This window comes from Acomys minous (genome assembly GCF_964271855.1).
Source record: "Acomys minous genome assembly, chromosome: 12".
In the NCBI taxonomy this organism is placed as follows: domain Eukaryota; kingdom Metazoa; phylum Chordata; class Mammalia; order Rodentia; family Muridae; genus Acomys; species Acomys minous.
The window spans coordinates 10,934,667-10,957,256 of record NC_140493.1 but is presented as its reverse complement, the minus strand read 5'-3'; the positions used below and the strand labels follow the sequence as shown (position 1 = coordinate 10,957,256).

General features: G+C 38.7%; 1 protein-coding gene and 1 pseudogene across 3 annotated transcripts in view; one reads left to right on the top strand and one right to left on the bottom strand.

The window, feature by feature from the left end:
* Nucleotides 1-22,590, top strand: part of CNTN1 (contactin 1) — a 302,283-nt gene that overhangs the window by 11,601 nt on the left and 268,092 nt on the right. The window lies entirely within an intron of this gene.
* LOC311579117 (ubiquitin-conjugating enzyme E2 D3-like) lies at nucleotides 12,816-13,988 on the bottom strand (annotated as a pseudogene). The gene has a single exon. The product of its transcript is annotated as a ubiquitin-conjugating enzyme E2 D3-like (transcript).

Sequence of the window (22,590 nt, the reverse complement as noted above, 5' to 3'; positions counted from 1 at the left end):
CCTTCCAGTACAAAAGATGCTAGAACGTAGGGGTGAAAGTTCTATGTAGGCACCAGTTCAGTTTCTCCATATTCAATGAGTTGTGTAGGTGTTGTTTTCAGAAGAAAAAAAAAAAGGCTTTGCCCATCAGTTTGTGGAGCGTAGTTTATATCATTGGCAATAGCCTGGGTTGTTTGGGGGTTCCTATGGGACCACTTTGGCCAACAACTTGATTATATTCAACCCATTTCTTGTACTGAAGCTTCATTTAGTGAAGAGATTCGTCCAGTTGGGACTCTGTCTCCCCATTATGTTTGGAAATTTTATTGTCTTGTTGACACGTCCTGGTTAGAATGGGATATTGAAGTCACACACTATCAGTGTAGGAGAGTCAAGAGGTGATTTAATCTGTAATAGTGGTGTGTGTGTGTGTGTGTGTGTGTGTGTGTGTGTGTGTGTGTGTGTGTGAACTTGAGTACCCTACGATTTGATGTATAGATGCTAATGATTGCTGTGTTTTCTTTGTGGATTTTTCTTTCAATAAGTATGTAGTGTCATTCGCCATTTTTTCCTAGTTTTTCTTTGAAGTCTATTTGTCAGTTACTAAAATTGTTACACCACCTTGATTATTAGTTTCATTTGCTTGGAATATCCTTTCACATCCCTTTAAATGTGATGTTATGGTGCCTTTCTTGGATGTAGCTGAAGGATGGGCCCTGTTTTCGCATTCATTCTGTTAATATGTGTCTTTTTATTGAAGAGCTGAGACAGTTTGCTTCTGAGAGTTGTCAATGAGAAAAGCTTGTTGATTCTTGCTGGTCTGTTCTTGTGGTGTAGAATTTGTTTTCACCTCTTCTGATTTGCTTATCTGAGATTACTTATTCCTCGTTTTTTCCTTGGGTGAGGTTAACCTCTTAAGGTAAAAGGTTTCTTTCTAGTGTCTTCTGTAGCATAGGACTTGTAGATAGATACTGCTTACTTTTAGTTTTGTCATGGAATGTCTTTCTCTCTTCATCTATTGTGATTGAAAGTTTTGCTGGGCGTAGTGGGTCTGGGCTGGTGTCTATGGTCTCTTAGAGATTGTAGAACATCTTTCCAGGCCCTATTGGCTTTTAGAGTCTTCACTGAGAATTCAGATGCTGCTGTAATACATCTGCCTCTATATTATGTTGCTGGTGTTTTCCTCTTGAGCTTTTAATATTATTTATTTTTCTGTACACTTAGTATCTTTATTATTATGTGTTGAGGGGAGTTTCTTTTCTGGTACAGCCTATTTGGTGCAATATATATTATACTTTAATAGACATCTCCTTCTTTAGGTGATGGAAGTTTTTTTCTGTGATTTTGTTGAAATTATTTTCTGTGCTTTTGACCTGTTTTTTTCTTCTCCTTTGTTTACTCCCATTATTTGAAGATTTGACCTTTTCATAGTGTCCCAGATCTACATGTGTTGTGCCTGTCTGTTTTATATTCAACATTTATGTATTATATATCCATTTCTTCTACTGTACCTCCAGCTCTTGAGGCTCTCTCTTCCACCTCTTGTATTCTCCTGGGGAAGCTTGCTCCTCAACTCTGAGGTTCCCATTTGAGTTCTATATTTATCACTTTCAGATTTCCCTCAGTTTTTTTTTTTTAAGATTGAGTCTGTTTTCACTTTCATATCTTAATTTTTTAAATTATTAATTCTGTTCCCCTGTTTATGTTTTCATAGTTTTCTTTAATGGATTTACTCGTTTCCTCTTTCAGGATCCCTACTATATTCAGGATCCCTACTATATATTTAAGGTCCTTGTCTTGTTCTTCAGCTATGGGGCAATTACAGGGCCAACTATGGTGTGGTTTCTGGACTCTAGTGTGGACATATTGTTCTGGCTGGTTTTGGTTGTATTTTTACAGTAGTGTCTAGGTATCTGACCTTGGTTAAGATTGTTATTATAGATGCTCATACTAATATCTGGTTCTCTCTCGCTCTTTGTCTTCTCTCTCTCTCTCTCTCTCTCTCTCTCTCTCTCTCTCTCTCTCTCTCTCTCTCTTTCTCCTTCTCTAGTTGTGTGTTTTGTTCCTTGGTTTCAGTTGCTTCCTTGTTTTCATATGGATTCTAGAAATTGAACTCAAGTCCTCATACTTGTACTAACTGAACTGTCCCTTGATTTCTAAGACAGTGGATTGGTTTTTGAAGATCCTTCACAGCTATAAGAACAGACTCAGGAAATGTTCTTTTTTGATAAAAGATTTCTTTTGTTCAAATTTTCCTTGAGCCAAGTTCCAATTTGTGTGCCTACAGAATTTTGTTTTAGAAATACCTCAAATACATCTGTTTATTCTACTGTGGAAGGAAAGAGCATGCTGAGCACTCCAATTCATGCACCGATTCATTGGTCTGTCCTCTCTCCTATGGATGTAGTGTGAGCAGCCTAGCTTCCTGACACTGAGACTTCCTGTAATGCAGTGTGAACAGCCTAACTTCCTACCACTGACACTTCCTGTAATGCAGTGTGAACAGCCTAACTTCCTGCCACTGACACTTCCTGTAATACAGTGTGAGCAGCTTAGCTTCCTGCCGCTGAGACTTCCTGTAATGGTAGACTATGATCTGCAATTCTGAGCCAAATAAATCCTTTCTCATTTTAGTGCCTTTATCTCAGAGCATTTTACCACAGCAAAAAGAAATGAAACACATAGATTGTTTAATATGTTTTGGTAAGTGATATTTTCTAAAGAATTTTCCACCTGGATTTTTTTTATTAAAATGTATTTTCCAAATAATTCCATAATAGCTTTTTAATAGCTATGATCTTTAATGATGTCTTTTTTAATTCATCCAAGTCCTCCCATAAAAGTTGTTTGTGACATCTTTGGAATATTTAAAATATTTAATATTTTATTTAATATTTAATTTTAACTTAAAAATTTAAATATGTAAATTATTTAAAATGAATTTCTGCATAAGTCTAGAGGATAAGATTGTTATCAAGGGCATATATTATTTTTACTTCTGATATATTTTTATCCTGGGCAACTGTATAGTTTCGTAAGTTTTTCTGCAACATCATGCTTTATGCTTTATTATTTGCATACTGTCTCTCCAAGAGATATCCCAGTGTTAGATCTTAGCATTACTTAAAATGCAATAAAGAAGAGTGCTATAAGTACACTATTCAATCCGCCCTCTTTCCCCATGTCACCTGGGGCAGTCAGGAGAGCTGACTAGGGAGACAGAGGCCGGTGGATCTCTGGGTTTGACACCAGAAAGATATGTAGCTAAATAAGAGAATATGAAAGATCAAGAAAAGTCTCCCTTTGAAACAAAAAAAAAATGTACTCTACTTACAAAATGACAAGAAACAAAGATGGAGGGAATGTCCAATTAATGCGTAGCCCAACCTGAGGCACACCCCATGGGAGAGAGCCAACCTCTGACACTATTAATGTTAGCCTGCCGTGCTTGCAGAAGGGAGCCTAGCATAGCTGTCCTCTGAAAGGCTCTATCCAGCAGGTGATTGAATGACAGCCAAGCATGAGGCAGAGCTCAAGGAGGCTTCTGGAAGAGTTGAGGGTGAGCAATGGAGGGACAGAAGGAGCCGGAGGGGGACAAGAACACCACAAGAAGACCAACAGAGTTAACTAACCTAGACCCATGAGAGCTTACAGAGACAGAAGCATCAACCAAAGAGCATGAAAGGACTGGACCTAGGCCTCCTGCACATATGTGACTGATGAGGACATTGATCTTCATGTGGGTCCCCTAGTAAGTTGGGTGCTGTCTCTGACATGCTTTGCTTCCCTTCCCCCGAATGGGGCTGCCTTGCCTGGCCTCAGTGGATGAGGGCAAGGGGAGGAAGGAGAAGGAGAAGAGGGTGGAAGGGGCTATGGTAGGGTTGGAAAGTGAATATATGAATTAAAAATAAATTAAAAAAATAGAAAAGTCTGTCCTTGCAGTCATAATTCCAAGTAAAGTAATAATTTAATCAGGTTTTTATAAAGTGTGTTCTGAGGATTTAATGGAAACAAAGACTAATGCTTTGGAAGTAATTTTGCAATTTCACAAATTTAAAGAAGTTAAGCCCTGATATGAAAAAGCATTGTCTTGACTATTGATGATAAGAAAACTTGCTACAAACTTATCAGACCCAAACGTATCAAATTACCCCTTTTAATAGACTTTAATATTCTCATTATTGACTTACTTCTGCTGTAAGATATGTTATACAGCTCCATTGATAAAACACTGTGGAGCAATTACGTAATAGATCTTTATTTTTTACACAGTTTCTGGAAAGCCGGATTTCTGCTAAGACAGACACGTATTTTTAAAAGTTGCAGAAAAACTCAACAGATCTTCTGGACATTGGATTTCATCAGTAGCCATGGTTGTGGCCACCACCCTGTTTATTTTATAAGTAATATGGTCTCCTACTTGCATACAAGCATGTCTGTTATAAGAGCATATGGAGCATTCATTTATAACATTACTACACTACTGAAAAGGCATTTTAGAGATATCTTGTGTGTTTAAAATATTAATATATTTTAATTACATGTAAAATACACAATATATATTTATTTACAAACCTATTTTTCTGAGGTTCCCTATGTTTGCTATCACCAAATGGAGAATGTTTCCCTGTCTTGTTTACTTTTATTTGTGTGAATAAACAAGCTCTAGACGGGAAGACACACCCATGCTATTAACCCAAATGCTTTCCTTGCCACCCTGAAATGTGCTCAGAGCCCCTCTGCTCACCATATTTATGGCTTATACTTGTCATACAAATCTATCGTCTCATACTTTTCTCAAAGTATATACTGAGCAGCCACAACGCCCAGCAGACGTGAAGCGACTGTGGTCAACGTAGCGCTTTTTCTTCTTTATTTTCCCTCTCCTTTTAGAGTCGCCATTTCCCCCAGAAATGCCTTGTATCGCACAGGTCGTTTTGTAGCATTCGAAAGCAATTTTACTCTTTAGAGATGGTGGCAACCACTTATTTGTTTCACCCGAGAATTAAAATTCCTCAGGAGGATTTTTGTCTCACCCAGGGAATAGTTTTCTTAGAAATTGCCTGCCGTGTCCTTTCACTTGACACCGCTATTTGCAAGTGGATTTATTGTTTCCAGCGCTGATTCCCATGGACCTTGTATTGTTCTGCATGCGTCTATTTCGCTTGTCATAAAGGGCATGGGTGTGGAGTAGGGCAAGTGCTGGAATTGATGAGTAGTAATGGAGGATGGTTCCTCCTGTATCAATTCAGAGATCCTTTCGGTGTGTTTTAACCATGTGTTTTAGAGAGAGTTCTGGGTAGAACATATTTTAAAATAATCTGATAACTAGATACGGAAGAAAGCTTTTGTGTCTCTTGAACTGTAAATTCGGGTTAGAATCTGCTTCCGGTTCCGGCATCCTGACACCTCCTGTGCCCACTACTTACAGACCGCGGCCACAGCCTCTATACCTCTACATTATCCAAATTTACAGTCACACTTCGTCTTCATCACTAGATTGTAAGTATGCAGAGCATGGCTTACCATTCTTCGGCTGAAATTTCTAAGTCTATGCCTTGGATTTAGAAACACTCAACACGTAATGCATTTCTTTCTTTTTTTTTTTTTTTAAGTTAAAGCGTTTAAGGGTGTTCCATTGGCATCTTTTAAAAAAGAATTATGAAAGTAAAATATTTTTAGAATATTCTTTTATGAAATACTTCATATTCTAAAAGGGCCAGCAGGATATATTACATTTGTAGCCCTTCTTCCTTGACACTGGTAGACGTAATTAGAATACGGATTAATGGGCTTCAAAGGTGGTTATTTCTAGTTCATAAAATCACTTGAGATTGTACAGAATTAAGTGTTCTGATTTTCAGCATTACCGACTTTTAGTTAGTAGTTTCTTAGGAGTTCTACAATGAAGAATGGGGTTGCTAAATGCTTCTTATTTATTTTGTCATATTTTAACCAATTAATATTTATATTTCTATGGAATAGTTAAAAGTACATAAGACATTCTCACCAAGAATCCAAAGGCATTTGAGTAATGGACACAGAGTATACATAATTCTTTAGGTGTGGCATTTTTAAGGTCTTTCATGTTTAGCAGGAACAATGAGACAATCTGTATCTATAGAGAAAATGAAGAGTCATGCATAGTAAATATAGGATAAAATTCATATAATAAGTAAAATGCGAGTCAGATGGCCAATCAAAAACCTTTATGACTTATTAAGAAGTTAAGTCGTGTGTCTTTTTTATATCTGGTACTTTGGTCAGATCTTATTATTCAAAACGAGAGTTATCTTTTATTTACTAGTATTTTCAAATTGTGCTCTGGTCTGTGATGAAGGTCAGTGGCCTCCTTGGACTCGGCTTTTTGTGACTAAGGGAAGATCTTTATCCTGACCTTTGGTGCGATGTGAAGTTGGGTAACAGTGGCCTGCTGGGAAGATCTCCACCCTGACCTTTGATGCAGTGTGAAGTGGGGTGACAGTGGTCTTAGTTTTCTGCTGGAAGTGGGATATAAGAGTCTGGAGTACACATAAAAGATATGAGGTTATAATTTTTTTTTTAAATTTCTGCAATGTCCTTTTTCTTCTTAAGGAAAAAAATGATAATTGACTAAGTATCAGATACCAATTTTTTATTTTATCATTTTGGGCCTATAAATGTTTTTCCTACATGTAAGTTTGTTCACAACGTGCATGCTTGGTGCCAGCAGAGGTCAGATGAGGGTCTCAGATCCTTAAGACTGGAGCTACAGACAATTGTGAGTCACCGTGTTGGGAATGGGAGTTAAACCTGGATCTTCTGCAAGAGCAGCAAGCACTCTTAACTACTGAGTTTTACTTTCCAGCTCTGGATGCTAATTTTAAACATGAGTAAGCCCAGGGGAGTCATGCAACTTGGGGGGTCTGTAGAATTAGCTGATTGGATAGAGCAACTGTAAAATCTCACACAATCACTCACGTATCACTGAATCAGAATACTTCTCATTACTCCAACCTAGGCATGGTTAAAATGCTGATTGTTAATGAAGTCATGCCATATGCCTTTATTAGAAAGAAAAAAAAGATACCCACATATGCAATTGTTCATCCTTTACCTCCAGGATGCTCCTCTCATCTCTGACATTTGTTAAAATGAACATTATCTGTTACTAATGAATAATGTTTCAAATCAGCTTCCTTTGGACTTCCACCTATTAAATGTGCAGTGGAACCCCATAGAAGATACTGAGGTTGTTAAGAGCTCTGGTGTGGATTTCTCTTTAGACATGCTTTAAAATGCTCCATAAACCAAGCAAATGCAGAATTTTGGTTCAACGACCCAAAGTGAATAAACGTAATATTCTGCAGCTTTCCATAAGCTTGGCTTTTACGCTCCTCGGTTGTTGAGAAATTTTGATTGCTGCTGCAGGACCTACTGAAGAAGAATATGACTGCAATACTGATCTGTGTGCGATCCACTAAAAAAAAAAATGGACTGAGAACGTTCTGTTTACAATACAAGAAATAAATATTGATCCTTTGAAACCAGAACCGCTGCAAGCCCACATGGTCATTTGCCAGCTGACTAAAGAAATCCTCCCAGCATGGAAATGGTTTTGTAAGCACTTTGTGGAGAATCGAAAACTTGATGCAGAAAGGAATAAGATAAGAATCCGTTAACACTATGGATTGGGAACTGAATCCCCTTTGCCATGGCTACCCTCCAAGCCTGGGATTCTTAGCCATGAGTGTGAGTTACGTGTCAGTAGAATTGATTGTTGAAACAGACTTCAGAAGGTCTAGAGTGGTTTTGGTAATTTGTATTCGAAAAGCTAACACTGCCTTTGAGAGCACTTTGGGGACTAAATACATCTTGTTCCGATGATTCTTGATTGGATTGATTGGTGATAGGAAAAAAAAATATCTTACCCTAGGTGTCCAGTGATGCCACACTATCAAGATTGCATTCTTTGGTTTAATATTAGTAATACATTTTTCCTTACTGTTATAAAACAACACAAAAAAAATTCTTCCAGGGCTTGACTTTATTGCTCTTGTGTTGGAGTAAATATTGACATCGTTTGTTGCTGCCACGAAACAAATCTATGAGTGTCTCAAGTTTTTATTACAGCCAGTCTATGGACAGAAGCTAATGGAATAGCCCTGGTGCAGTCTCACTGGCTAACTTCAAACTGCAGCCCAGCAGTTAGATACCAGAGAGGAGAAGGTAGTTGTCCGTGACAAATAACACTTTGGGGGTTGTTGTAAAATTCACAAGTATTTCTGGTATTTTGAAGGTCAGTCAGTGTAGCTGGGAGTCTTACAGCCTTGGCTGGATATTCAAACCACCTGGGAAATCTTACCAATGCTGAGCTCTGGATGCCAGTCAGATATTCCTGTTCGGTTCGAAGAGGGGCACGGCAAGGAAGATCACAGATAAGAGAGGAGTGAAGACAGAGGAGCTAAGATCTCTAGAGATCTGTTTGCCATGCAAGCTTTAGTTCAAGATGCTTTATAAATATTATCTCTGAATTCATATACTCACACAAGAGAGCTTTGTCTCCCACCCTTAAGAAAGAAGGAGATTTTTTTGTTTTTTGAGACAGAGTCTCTCTGTATAGCCCTGGTTATCCTGGAACTTGCTCTGTAAACCAGGCTGACCTCAAAGTCAGAAATCTGCCTGCCTTTGCCTCTCAACTGCTGGAGTTAAACTTGTGCACCACTGCCACCTGGACAAAAGCAGGATATCTGAAGAAAGGATAAAATCTTTTTATCATAGCATGATGCTGTTTAGTGAATGAGGAATTGGCCATTAGTGCACAGTCTAGGCAGATCCAGGGCCACTCCTTCTGCTTTCTTTATAGGAGTTTTAAACTCCCCTCTGTGTGTGTGTGTGTGTGTGTGTGTGTGTGTGTGTGTGCCCACTTGTGTGAACGAAGTTAAAGCTTAAGTTACTGCATTTAAAAACCATTCAATTAAACACTTGTATCTTCTTCTTCTTCTTCTTCTTCTTCTTCTTCTTCTTCTTCTTCTTCTTCTTCTTCTTCTTCTTCTGGATAAAATATATACGATACGCTACTTAGAAAGAAAACACATTGAACTTGCCAACTGTATATCTCATTATATAATAATAATAATATAGATATAAATGGGTCAAATCTAAAATCAGAAAAACTCACAGGTACAATGAGAATTTAGAAACCTCTGTTATTCTGAGGAAATACTGAAGAAGATTCCTCTGTATGCCAGAGACCCTCTGTGTGCAGGTGTGATTCCATCTGGCCACGCTTGTTGCTGTAACAGTTCTCCTGAACCGAAGAGAAGAAAAGCTAACTGTGTTTTTATAGTTAGCTGTAAGGCTATTTTCCTTATACAACTATAATGGTCCTTAATAGACAGACTTGGAAGAGAAATCCTGAAGGGCAAGGGAGGATGACTTATACTTGCAAATGGTGACATTCTTTTGATGAAAAGAAATTTCCCTTGCTTACTTGTGAACTAGCAAAGGTTAAATGGGAAACACTCTACAACATTCAAACTAAATATGTCAGTAATGCAATGTGTGAGAGTGATGGGAACCAGTAGTGATTTAAAGCTGAAGGCTGTTGTATTATCAGACTGTGGTGGCTGGGAAAGCCTTGTGTATATAATGCATGATATAATCACCAAGAAATTATCTTAGTTAAAAAATATGTTATATATTTTCTGGATTCTTTCATAAACAAATTTATTTGTGATATGGTGCATGTGCGTGCACGAATGCGCGCGCGTGTGCGTATGTGTGTGTGTGTTCCTAGATATGCATATATGTATGTGTTCATGTGTGCATGTACATGTGAAAGCCAGTGGAGAACATTGGCCATCATTCATCAGATGCTGCCCATTTTTACATTTTTTGGAGACAGGGTTTTCATTGGCTTTATATTTACCAAGTAGGCTAGACTGGCAGCCAGTGAGCTCCAAGCACATGGCATCCACTTTTCTTTGTATCCCCCAGCAATGTGATTAAAAGAATATGCCACTGTCCCCACTTTTCTTTGTATCCCCCAGCAATGTGATTAAAAGAATATGCCACTGTCCCTGCATTTTCTTTATATTAGTTGGTGGGGTGGAGGGGGTGTTTGTCAAGTTTATGTCCTCATGCCTACAAGCCTTTAACCCCTGAATTATCATCCCAACCCCATAGCCAATTGCAAATCAAAGGCCTTCTAAACTCGGCTATCCAAGCTCATAAATAGAATTACTAGAGCATTTTGAAGAGAATGAAAGCTGTGAGAACCATCAAAAAGAGCGTTCAACTAGGGATTAGAAGGAGAACGCTGACTGTACTCCATGCGCCACTGTGGAGTTCAACTTATTTCTCTGTGTTGGGAGATCAATAAAATGTGTCAGTTTCCATTCCATGCTGCCTGATTCAAATGAAATGTATAAAAATGGAATAGAGCACAATTGCACATCTTCGCTGGATGACAGAGGGTTTCTGGAGTTTTTACTGGTAGAAAGACTGTTGTAGAGAGATCAACAAAGCTGACATCAATCAATTCTCATCCAGTAACACTCCTCTCTTTGACTTCTTCACTATTACTCTATATGATTCTTTCTGTCACTTTATGTCTAGGTATCCCATGTTCAGAAGGTTTTATTAGCAGTAATTTGTTGGTGTCAGCTATAGCTTTTTGCATTAACTTGATTCACTATTCACCACTGTAGAATATAGTATAAGTTAAAGGCTACTAAATAGCTCAAGGAGGTGTGTGTGTGTGTGTGTGAGACACAGAAGGTTAGAGTAGGCTACCAATAGATTAGGGCACAGAATCAGACACCATCTAGTCTGTGTGACTGTTTTGCTTTTTTTTTCAGAAAGAAATTTTTCTTGCAGTGCAAAGATAATATTGGTACCAGACAGCTGTGTCCTTTCCTTGTCCCTCTTTAAAAGTTAAAGTCCATAATAAAACTCCTTGATACTATATATCATCATTTTTACAAATAATACTTAGAGCATATATTCTCATTTAGTTTGAGGAGGGGCTTGGCATTGAAGATCACAGATAAGGAGAGAAGGAAAAGCCAGCAGGCCCAAGGTCTCCACATGATCACGTAAAAATTCAAAGGGAATGAAAACGTATTTTTGCCCTTTTAGAGAAGAGATGATCCCCATTAGCTTATATTCCATCACCTTTACCAAAACCTATCATTATGGTTCACCTGAATGTCATCATTTGTCAAACTTGAGAATGTCAGAGGACATCAAGGAGGCAAGGCTTTGCATTTGAGCCCTGCTCCGCAAAACAATAAATGCTGAGTTTTTGTGTTGGCTGGAATGTTTTCTGAGTAAGGCAGTCAATGGAATAAGCTACATGGTACACTCATGACCGATTCCTTTTGCCTTTATGTTGGGTTTTGTCACTGGCTTTCAACTTGTGTGCCGTGCCAGAACTCAAAATACATCACTTGACGATCTTTGCCAAGGAGACATGCTATGGAAGAGCTAACTTTAATGCCTAACTTCAAAACATCATAGATTTATTTGTGAATCTCCTACAGGAGATGCTGTGTGTGGGGGATTTAATTACGTAATGTTAATCCAAATTCTGGAGAACCTCGGAATCATCCACTGGGTAACGTGCCTCTCACTGTGGATGTGTGCCAGCTGAGTGCAGCAAAAGCTCACCTCCCACCTCTGCTGACTCTGTGTTCAAGCTGCATGTGCTGTTCTGTGGTTCATTAGATGCCTGAATCTGGCCTTGGTCTGAACTCATCTACTAAAAAGCCCTGTTAATCAGTTAAAGACTGATATTCTGTAATTACACTACCTGTTATGAATAGTACTCATTTATACACAATTGCAAATTATGCTTCCCTAACCCAGACAGATGTTCAGCCTTCCAAAACTTCATGAATTCTACACCTGTGTCTAAAAGATTAATGGCCTAACTGTGCTTTGGGAAACGGACAATAGGATCATATTAGATATTGGCTTTTCCTTAAGCATTTGGTATCTTGTTGAGGTGTTTGACAGTAAGCACAGTACTCAGTTACTGTCACATGTAGTTACTGGTTGGTCACCCATTGGCAAGTAGACGCACATGACACTTGCACAGGTATTAAACTTGTAGATACACAATATTTATAGTGTGAATTTTGTAGTATTGTGAACTTTCTCTTAATTTACAGCAAGTCTTGTGGCATAAAGTCTGGAAGTTAATAAAAGGTTGTATTCATTTTTTTCAATAGCATTAAACAACACCATATTTAGAAAGTGGTTGTGTGCTCATGGGCTAAAGTCCTTTGGTAAGTGCATCTCTTATTTAAAAGAAATCTGGTTTGAGCACAGAGCTGTGTAATGGGTTTAGAGTAAAGATCTGAGCTGAAAATTGTTGCCTTTTAATTCAGTTCCATTCTTCCTACCTATGGCTTAAACAAGTTTCCTAATCATGAGGCAAGAGTAGCATTGGCTAATGTGTGTGCTGCAGGGTGGTTGCTATAGGAGGAAGCCCATAAACACTGCTTGCCAGAATGCTTTTCCATGCACACTATGAGGATGGTGATATTATTGTATTATAGAATTATACATAATAAATTCTCAGACACTCAAGAGAGTTTTCATTACTTACTGAATTTTCTACTAATAGATCAAACTGCTCCATGATTTTTTTTTTTGGTTTATGAAACTTTATTGAAGAAAAATAAATGATTTTTTAGGAGAGCTATTAGTTGATCACTCATCCACTGACAACTCAAATCATTTATTCAATGCTATATTAGACAGTATCGGAAGATAGACTAGCTAATAGCTCCAGTCTCCTAAGAATTTAAATGAAAATTACAAAGTGTTTTGAGACCCTTGTGTTTGAAACACGAAGGGTGTTTGACTTACAATTTTCACTCTCTGTAGAACAGGAACAGGTCACTCCTTTATTGACATGCATAAAATACACCACATTTTCTGTTCTGCTGAGGCTCTGATTCAATACCAGTTCTCCAGCCACATCAATTATGAGCAAAAGTATAATCACGTAACCGCAAATCTCTAACAGTGGAAGGCTTAACTGAGAACGGATGCTGCTTAGAAGGATGCTGCTCCCTTTGATGTGACAGCTGAGCATCTCCCTCCCCTCGACGGCTTCTGCAGCACGTGAGAGCATTGAGGATTGGCATTGTCTCATAACTGAACTAGAGTGAAGACACTGGCCACATAATACACATGCTCCAGGATAAAAAAAATATTTATTTTCTGAATCTTGGGCAACTGTTTTCTTGTAACTAGCTTACAGCTGTTGTCCAGAGCTGGAACAACTTCAGTGTTTTCCGATGAGCACGTGAATGAACGGAGGAAGGTAAACAGCAACAACAGCAACAACAAAAACGTAGAAAGATGAGCTTCCGATAGGGGAGCTTCCGGATAAGAAGATCAAAAAAGGAACAGTAATTTAAAGTTTATTCCCGCCATGATGCAGGGTAGTCTGACTTTAAGGTAGCATCACACGGCATGCTTCCTGAGTCCATTCCTGAAATATTCGGTTGTGCTCTCCTCTGTTTTATAGATCTGCGAAATCTCTGGCACTAGGGGGTCATCTGGGTTTGGATCACATAGCAGTGAATAAATGGATTTTTAAAAAACTTTAGAAATAATTAAAGCAGGAGACCACTGTGATCTGAGATTATCAAGACAAATGCGGATATTACTGTTAATATCTGGGATGATAAATTTTTGTAGAAGCAATTTTAGGTGCTTTGAAGGGGTAGTCTGTAGGAAAATGAATTGTGAAAAGAATACACCACTTTGATCTTGGCTGTCATTAGGTCTCATAATTGTGGCTTGCCAATGAAACATGTTATCTCTAGCTGGGCCTGCAGAACATTTTGCTGGAGGGTCAAGGTGCCAAGTCACTAAGTTCCTTACTAATCCATTTCAGCACCATAGTCTCTCCTTTTTGCCTGGTTCCTCACTATCTCGATGTGTACTCAAGTTCCAGAGGAAACTCTTGATTCTCCAGGTAGAGGAAGGACTGTCTCTTCTTCTCACACCAGCTCTGCCAGGCCCCGACCTTTAGTATGGAGGTGGCAGCTATGGAGAAACTTGTGGCTGGCTCTGCTCGTGATTTTTAAATGCTGCCATCTGTAGTAACTAAGGAATTTGTGAGCAGGTCATATCATCTGCTCGCAGCATACACAGGAAAGCCTCTTGGCTGATTCATGTGAGGTTTTGAGAGGTAACTTACACAATCTTTTGGGAAAGGGTTGCATCTGGAATTGAATAGAAGATGGCTTTATTGCTACTGTATAGAACACTGGTTTTTGAGTTTTGAAAGAAATTGCACCTCAATATGACTTTTTCCACAAGATGTGACTCCTAAAGCATGCTATGCCAGGCGTACTTGCTGTGGTGTTTATCGAACTACTCTTGAATAACTCCATATTTTTATGGCTTTGTCATTCAATATGTGCATTAGGTGTTTTAAACCATAGCCCTGTAAGTATCTTATTGCCATAAACAATAGATCATTAAAAAAAAAAACAGGGAAATAGGATAGTGGGTGATATTCCTATTGGAAATTCTGATGACCTAAGACCTTGAAGTAACTACAGATGACCAAGAAAATGAATGCTCTATTTCTGCCTGCCTGCCTGCTATTTTTAACACATGGTATAGCCCCAAGCTGCCTTTGAACTCTGTGTGTGGTTTAGGCTGTCTTTGAACGTGCAGTCCATGTGCTAGGATTATAGATGTGAGCCACAACGTCTGACATTCTATGTGTTTTAAAATGGACCTGAGTTTTTACAAGTCCACCCTTCCAGCAAAAAAGTCTGACTCAGCCACACACGGTCTTTTTTTTTTTTTAATAACAGAGAGAAAAGAAAATGCAATTTTAACCAAGACTGATAGGCTTAGTTTAATTTTGTTCCATCATCGCCAGCTTCTGGGTATCTTATTTAGCAAGATGATAGCAAAACAAATTTTTAAAACCTCCTTTGGATTTTTACCATAGATTTGGAAAAACATGGAAGATTTTTATGCAGAATCTGTCTCATCATGAAATACTGAAAATTCAAACTCTCCTGCCATCATGAGGAGTATACAGGGCGTACATTTAGAATAGGGCATGACATGGGCTGGAGAGATGGCTCAGCAGTTAAGACCACGTGTTGCTCTTGCAGAGGATCTGCCTTCTGTTCCCAGCACCCATGTGGTGGCTTACAAGCATCTGGAATTCAGGTCCACAGGACCGGATGCCTTCTTCTGACCTCTTCTTATATACAATCACACAGGAAAATCACTCACACTCAGAGAATAAATAATGAGTAAGATATATAAAATAAACAATTCATTTTACACACGAATGATTGTAACACCTGCTAAAGCATGTTAGCACATGTTGCAGTGACATAAAAGGGAAACAAGAGCAGAGTTGTCTAATTAAGGCCAGGAACAAACTAAGATAAGAAAATGGTGTCCTGAGAGACATTGTGAAGGAAAAGCAAGCAAAACAAAACAATACATCATTTCCAGGTTTAAAACTCTAAAGACAAATGTCACCACAGAGCCCTGATGGGATGCCAACATTCTGGTGAGACAGGAAGAAGGCCAGGTTTTTTTTCACTTACAAAAAGCAGTAATAGACCCAAAATGGCAAACAGACAAGGGCTAATTGCCAAGACAATGGAAGAGATGAAGATACATTTTTATTTTATATTGATAATATCAAGAGAAGATTTAATCTTAAAAATCTTAAATCTGTTGGAATTTTTAAAAACCTTCAAAATCACTAGACCAAAAAAAAAATGGTTAAAATGAGCCATATAATGGACTAGTTAAAGAAAAAAAAAAGCAAATGAGGGAATATTTAGAAGAAAAAAATTGTGCTACATCACAATAAATACGTGGGCTGGCAGTAGCCCTGTAAGGACAACTTGTCAAAATGGTTAGAAAAGAAAAGATAAGAGCCAAGGAAAGGAACTATTACATCTACTGTCACTGACCATGTGGAGAAATACAAAGTGCGAGGAAGCCATTATTAGGTATAACAGAGGTGATCAACAATGAAACACCCATAGGAATTCCCAGCAAAGTGACCAAAATATACAGAGAGGATTAATTTTAGAAACAGTAAGAAAATTTACCTTAGAGGCAAAAAGCACCTGGACTCAAAGCAGAAAACACACATGTTAATTTAAAATGTAAATTTAAAAAATTGGTCTACATATTGGGAGAATCAAATTATAAGTAGATATCAACATATTAGCTGTAGGTGGTGGAATGAATAAGATAAACTCTTGACTAAAATTTGATAACTTACTTAAAGAAAACTACCTTATGTTCATATGTCTACATATTTAAACAAAACCAACCCCATAGGAACCCACAGAATCTTTATACACTCCAGGAAGCAATCACAGCATATGACACAATCTCCATCATGTACAATAAAAGTAGGGTTTTTTCTTTTTGATGACATGAAACTATCCATTGAATTATATAAGCCTCCCTAGAAAAAACTAATTGGTCAAGTGATACAGTCTGAAAAATACTTGTGATAAAGTGAGGGCACTAGGACGGAGTGAACCGTTACTACAGGCTAACCTGGGTGGCTACCAACCCTGTTCAATTAATGAACTCATGAAATGGTCTCCCTCAAACAAGGAAGTTCAGGTATCTGTCACATCCCTAAACCATTCTCTCTATAGTTGCCAGGCTTTTCTGAGCCAAGAACAATGTCCTACAGATGGGTACTGTTGTGAGCTCCTGGCCTTATTGACACACACAGAGAACAGTGTACAACAACTGCATGGGGCTTAACAACATCTAATTCTTGCTCCTACTAAGGCTAATTTTAACTGCAAGGGTGGCTGATTTAAACATGAAAAGGCATGCAGAGGCAGGCCATTTAACCCTGTGTGCCCCAGGAAAGCTTTCAGCCTTTCTGCACTTCCACTGCTGTTGTGTCATTTATGGTTTCTTCACCACCAAAGATGACTATACCAACTTCAGACAGAGGATGATTTCCTAGACATGAGCAGAGGAAGAGTGGAGGACCAAGGGGTTAGAAAAAGGATTTCACTGTCTCTCTAACTGACCTGGAAATCTCTTCGTAGGCCAGGCTAGCCTGGAATTCACAGAGCTCCTTTTTCCTCCTGACCACTGCGATTAAAGGCATGCACAACTATGCCTGGCAGTTCAAATGCTTTTGAGACAGAGGCAGGAGGATCTCTCTGAATTCAAAGCCAGCCTGATATACATAGAGAGTTCCAAGCCCACTGGACCTACACTGTAAAACCCTGTCTCAAACACAGGTTTTAGGGTCATAGAAGATATTAGATATTTTGCTCACTTATTTTCATACTGCACAGATAAGAGACATATATTTACATGACTGAACCTATGACATAGCATAATACAACACACACATGTGTTTAGTACTAAGATATTAATTACCACATTTATGAAGTAAAAAGCATAAAGCAACAACTTCATGTGGTCTCATGTAACAAACGTGAACACTTTCACAGACCTCAGTATCTCAGCTGTGACTTTCGATGAGTGATGGGACCATTATTTAAACTGTCTCATTAAATTCTAGCACAGGAACAAAATGAGTGTTCTGCACACACGCCTTGCATACAGTGTTTCCCTGACTTCCTGACTCCTGAGGAATAGGCATTTTGTGTGTGTGTAATTGTATTCTTGGTACAGGAAGAACTAAAAACAACGTTGAGTTAAGGATGGAAAAAAATATTTATATTATGAACTGGAAAATTTTAGGTTGCAAATGAAGACATATAGGAAATTCTCCATGTAATTATTTGCTGCATCATCTGGGAGGGTTAAATTAGTTTCATGCCTATATTGCTTAGTCGAGGCAAGTATTTTTTTTTCTAATGTGTTCAGTATGTGGAGTGTGTGTTGAGGTGTTAGGAGATGTTGTGTCTACTTTTTGATTAGCTTTTAAAATGTCCAGTTCAATTTTAAAAGTACAATTATATGAAAAGTGGTGTTTACTCCAGAGATACATGAAGACATATGCCTTGAGGGAAAACATGCCTGTATCATGTTGGATTTAGTGCTGCCTGTGTTTTCACTCCCAAATAATGGGCAATGACATCACATTGTAACATTTTACCAATTCATTATCTAAACTTCCCAAGTTTCTAAAATGGAGTCCTTGGCAATCGGGCTGGTGGGCTGCCTGGGAGACAGCCCAACAGCCTCAACTTGAGATAGTTTCTTCTCCCCCGCAAGGAAGTCCAGTAAAAAAACCAATCACCAACGGAGATGGCTGTAGTGCAACATGAGCCTGAGATGCACATTTGCTCGGAGGTTCTATTAGTGTCTCTGCTGAGGGAAGCCAAGGAGAAGCAATGAAGTGTTAATAATTTGCCTACAATGGGTTTTGTTCAAATGTTTGGATAAGCTGACAGGAATTAATTCTGCAAAACCCTCTCAAATGATTTCGCTGATGTTAACTCCTTGATCCAGCAGCGCTCCTTGGCATCCTCTTCAGTGCACAAATGCTGGCTTTGGGTACATAATAGTGAATGGGACGAACATTTTTGCGTCTTCTCTGACCTTAGAAGTTGGCGGATATTTTTGATGGACAATCTAATTGATTTCAAGCACTCTTAAGTGATAATCCACAATGAGTGAACTTATGTACTGTTCGCTGTAGTTTTCTCCTCTTTATGTGGGTAGGTGACATTGGATAGTGTGTCATGTGTTGGCTTATGGATCATACTGGCTTTCATGGATCTATACTCTCTGTCCTTCTTTTACAGATTTAAGGCAAAAGTCTGGAAATAGTACATATTTCTTAAATATTAATTTCTGCAAATTTTAGATAATGTATTTGAACACAGTCACCTCCATCCCAACTCCTTACCACCTTCGCAATCCTCCCAGCATTTCCTACCCAACTTTGAAATTACTTTCTCCTCTTTCTTTCTTTTCCTTCCTTCTTTTTCTTTCTTTTTCCTTTCTCCATCAAGTGCAGTTTGTGTTGCCAAGGTAACCTTGGAACTGAGGCCTTTTCTGTTGACTACATTACCTGGGATCCCATCATTCAAAAAAACCAAAAAAAAAAAAAAAAAAAAAAAAAATGGAAACAAAAGTTCCGAGTCTCCCTCTCTCAGGAGCCATCAAATGCTAAATAGCTCAAATCAAAACTATAACTGTGTATTCACTTTTGCTAAACACTATACACCTCCAGCTGTCCAGTGAACAAAGTAATTAATCCTTAGTAAGGTTAGGAACTGTAAATTTTATTTAAAGACACAGATCTTGAGTATGAACTTAGCCTGTGAGAGAGGCAGAGCAGAGGGTCAATAGAATACACTAATGAACACTGAATGATATTTGTAAACCTAGTATTTTGTTGCCTGATGTCATACATGATTTTCACATTTGAAATACAGAACGCTGTGTACTTGATTATAATGCCCACTGGCTACACAGAGCTTATGAACCCGAAGAGGCCTTGGTTACTACCACTTCAGTGTTTATCTCGGTCAGAAACAAATGACTTAAGAGCAGTACCTAAAGTAAACATTCAAACTTGGACTCCTGATAGGGTGTGAAAAAATCCTTTTAAAGAATTTGAAATATATAGGCTAGCAAAATTTGACATAATCCAAGGCTCATAGTTTCCTACGATATGGTCATATTGAAACGTGGTCAGGTAAGGAGTATGTGTTCCCAAGGAAAAAAGTCAAGAGTCTCAGAACACGAGACAGAACAGACAGCATGCTTCAAGAGTAGTCTGAAGGACTGACAATGGCTGTGGGTCATTAGTCCCACTAATGTTTATTCAATATTGGGCTATGAAGAGATAGCAGAATATATCCAGCCTGAACAAAAACTATACAATAAACCCTAAGTAGTCTATACTTCGGAAGAACATATCTTTCCACATTTGTACCCTTTCCCCTGCATCTGCACAAGAAAGTTTGAGAACTAGGTCCCCAACAGGCAGTGTACCAGCTCCCAAGCCATCTCAAGCACTGATGGTTGATTTGATCCCATCCCTGGATTTAAAGAAAGGAGTGTTCATTTCATGATCAAGTGGCCTGCAAAGTTGTTATTTAAATGAATGCTTCTTTGATGTGTGGTAATTCCTTTAGTACACACCAGGGTCCCTATTTCCTGGCTTTTTCATGCACCTCTCCTTCTGACATTTCCATTAAAGTATATTAAAATGTGTCGACTGATTAACATGGCCCTTTAAAAGCCCCACTAAAAGCCATATTCATGAATCAAAGTCAGCGGCACCACTCGTAATTAACTTGACACAATTCAGCCTTCCAAGCTAATCATCTCTTGGCTGCTTTGTGTAATTGCTGTCGTTTCAGATACACAAAACAACTGGAATCCGCTAAGGGGGAGAGGGGGGCCCTGAAGCCAGGGAGTAAGCCAACATCTTCAGCTGGGAACATATTCTGATTAAATTCCTAGCGCATGGGGCAACAGAAACATTCAAAGCATTGATCTTAGAGTCTCACATTTAGTTAACACAAAAGCAGTCCACCTAAGGTCATATTGCTGGTAGGGGTTGAATGTGAGCTCAGTATAATAAATTGACCAGGGTTTGCCATGGGAAGAAAAGGAGACTGTTTACACTACAGGGCACTGGGGCTAAGGAGCTCAGGCTCCACAGTGAGATGTGTTCAAGTGCCAGCCTCTCACTGTGTACACTTTTGAAGAAGCTACTTAACTCCTTTAAGATCATTTCTCATTAGGAGACAAAAGAGAAATGACCTACTGGTCATTTAAGGTGTAAAGTCAAAAGAATGGCTACAGTGAATTGCTTGGAACTAGATAGATTCTAAATAACAATCACGTACTGCGATTATGTCAATGTCATTACTACTTATCACTATCAAGTGGGAAAATCAATATAATGCAAGGGCAGCTAGATAGCTCAGTGGGTAAAATCATGTGCTTCTAGGATTAATAATTCTTCCTGAGTTCACACACTGCTGTAACCCACATGTTAGAAGGGGGGAAAGTACCCTATCCCCTACCCCACCAATACACTCAACCTCAGTTGTTCTCTGACCTTCACATGAGCACAGTGGCACAAGGGCACCCACTTGTGCATGCTTGAAAACACTAACTAAAACATTTAAAAACAATGTAATAACTTACTAAGAAAGACAAGGTGCATTGCTCCTAAGATCCAGAAGAGAAGAAGCACCACACTGGTTAGAAACTTTGAAGGAGGAAAAGTTGATTTTATAGATAGTTTTGCAAAGAACACCTTTGAACAATTCATCAACTAAGTTGAGTCTGTTTATTTTAATTAATCAATTTGTTCGATTTCTGTGTGTGTGTGTTGTGTGTCTGTGGTTTGTGTGTGTGTGTGTGTGTGTGTGTGTGTGTGTTTGTATTTTGAGACAAACTCTTCTACAGCTCAGGCCTCTGGTTTTGTAAATAGTGGAGGGTGACCTTGAACCCCTGACCCTCTTGTCTCTATCTCACAGATGCTAGGATTGTAAGGACACATGTCTGTGGCTAGCAGTTGAGTCTATTTTAGGTAAAGAGTATGAGCACAATTATGCAACAGCAACAACAACAACAAAACCAAAAATCATATTGCTGAATGTCAAAGAAAAATCATTTTATTAGGCATAAGATTTTGACAGAGTAAAAGAAGATAAACTATGTAAGAAGTTTGAATAAATATTGTGGATTGACTATATTAAATGAATCATGATCTTCTGAAAAGACCCTATCTCATAAGGGAAGAGTGGCAGAGAAAAATACTTAATGTGATCTCTCACCTCCACATGTATGCCTATACACAAATTGCACACAGATGGATATCTCTCTCTCTCTCTCTCTCTCTCTCTCTCTCTCTCTCTCTCTCTCTCTCTCTCTCTCTCTCACACACACACACACACACACACACACCTCTAACAGCAGAGAATACCATAGTAACCCACATCCCAGCATTTGGATTCACTTTTCTATGAAATCCAGTAAATACCTTTTGAATAATTGGAGCCATTTATTAACATTCAAAGATAAAAACTGGGTAAGTCTTACAGATGTTATTTAATCTATAAGTGGACAAGAAAGATGTTCTACAGATGGGTACCGATGTGAGCTCCCAGCCTCAGTACGTGCAGTGAAGAGTGTAGGACACCTGGATGCAGCTTAACAACATCTAATTCTTGCTGCCAGTTAAGGTTAATTTTAGCTGCAAGGACAAAAAATAAAAATAAAAATAAAAAAAAGTCTGATGACAGTGATTGGAAGGTGAAAAGGTGTGCAGAGGCAGGCCATTTAACCCTGTGTGCCCCGGAGAGCGGTGAGCCCCTCTGCTCATCTCCTGCTGTTGTGTCATTTGTGCGGTTTCCTTACCACCAGATGACTATACCAACTTCAGACAGAAGCCTATTTCCTAGACATGAGCAGAGGAAGAGTGGATAACCATGGGCAAACCAAGTAGGGTGTTCAGGCTCTCTGTCCATGGATCTTTCCTGGAAGGACCACCCGATAGCTTCCAGCCTTGTGTCAGTAGTCAGAAGGGGTTGTTAAGACCTTTAATGTTTTCTTTACCCCATAACCAGCCAAACAAGAGAAATACACAAATCACACTTTTGACAAAACTGAGGGCAACTTGACTTTGCATCACAA